The sequence below is a fragment of the Octopus bimaculoides genome, chromosome 10 (assembly GCF_001194135.2).
Source record: "Octopus bimaculoides isolate UCB-OBI-ISO-001 chromosome 10, ASM119413v2, whole genome shotgun sequence".
Classification (NCBI taxonomy): domain Eukaryota; kingdom Metazoa; phylum Mollusca; class Cephalopoda; order Octopoda; family Octopodidae; genus Octopus; species Octopus bimaculoides.
In genome coordinates this window covers 3,360,463-3,362,079 of record NC_068990.1, presented here as the reverse complement: position 1 = coordinate 3,362,079, position 1,617 = coordinate 3,360,463, and the positions used below count along the sequence as shown (strand labels likewise).

At 36.7% G+C, this 1,617-nt stretch overlaps 1 protein-coding gene across 4 annotated transcripts in view; it reads right to left on the bottom strand.

Annotated features, from left to right (window-relative positions):
• The window catches only part of LOC106869052 (neuronal acetylcholine receptor subunit alpha-3), a 718,416-nt gene that overhangs the window by 596,570 nt on the left and 120,229 nt on the right, over positions 1–1,617 (bottom strand). The gene's annotated exons all lie outside the window — the stretch shown is intronic.

Sequence of the window (1,617 nt, the reverse complement as noted above, 5' to 3'; positions counted from 1 at the left end):
TGTGTGTGTGTGTGTGTGTGTGTGTGTGTGTGTGTGTGTGTGTGTGTGTGTATAAATATCTATTTATGCATACATATATATTCTTTTATTATTTCATTCTTTAGTTGTTTCAGTCATTCGACTGAGACTGAAAGGGGTGTATAGGAAGAAATTGACTCCAGGATTTATTCTTTGTAAGCCTAGTACATATTCTATCGGTCACTCCTTGCCAAACCGCTAGCTTACGGAGACATAAACACAACAGCATCGGTTGTCAAGCGTTGATGGTAGTGTGGAAACAAACACAATCACACACATAAATATATACATATATATATGTATATGTATACACGCCGAGGGTTCTTTCAGTGTATGTGTCTTGTATCTATATTTGTCCATCCCACCCGCGCTTGACAACTGGTGTTGTGTTCGTGTCTCCTTATTCTAGCGGTTCGGCAAAACAGTCCGATAGAATACGTGTCCAGGCTTTAAAAAGAATAAGTACCAGGGTCGATTCATTCGACAAAAATTCATGGCGATGCTCCAGCAGAAACGCATTCTAATGACTGAAACAAATGTAAAAAATATATATAAAAATAAATATACAACCGACCCACACGGTCACCAATGCTTTCATGCATGCAACCCCACGTATGTTTTTCAACGAATAACGCAACAATCGTTTCCACATCAGAGTTCTTCCTCTAAAGACAGTTCCAAAGAACTCTTTGACTGAAGCGATTATTGTGTATTATCTTGAATTAATAAAATAGGACCACGAGATTCGTATCATATATTAAGTACTAAATTTGAAAAGAACTTGCTATTTCGTTCTATTTCGAAGAAAATAATACGTGCACACACATACGCACACACACACTATTAATACGAGCACACAAACACACACACACACACTATTAATACGTGCACACAAACACACACACATACTATTAATTCGTGCACACAAACACACTCACTAAATAGGCTCACAAACTTCATACCATATATTGAGTATCAAATTTGAAAAGAACATGCAATTTCTTCTATTCACGAAGGAAAGAATACGAGCACACACACGCACATACACACACACACGCTCACACAAACACGCACATACACGCGCGCGCGCGCAATTCCGTTTTTTGGGTGGGGATGGGGACCGTTGGAACTTGAAACAGATAAGCTATAAATAATAGCGTATAAATATTGGGTTCAAAATTAAGGCATTTTGATATTATTGTGGAAAGATTTTTTTAAACTAAATGTTTACAGAATATTATTTATAGCTTATCTGCTGCAGGTTAAAACGTTTCACCCACGAACCAATTGTTCTCTTTATGTTTATAAAATCTCAAGAGGTAAACGATATATATATATATATATATATATATATATATATGTATGTATGTACGTATATAATATTTTACTTTTTCCAGTGATTTGAACGCAGCCATGTTGCTGCACCGGCTTGCAAGTGTTAATCACAGAAATCGACCCTAGGATGTATTTTTTGTAAGCCTATTACTTATCCTATCGGTCTATTTTGCCGAACCGCTGAATTATGGGGAAGTAAACACAACAACATCGGTTGTCAAGCGATGGTGGGGCGACAAACACAAAGACGAAGAATATATATAT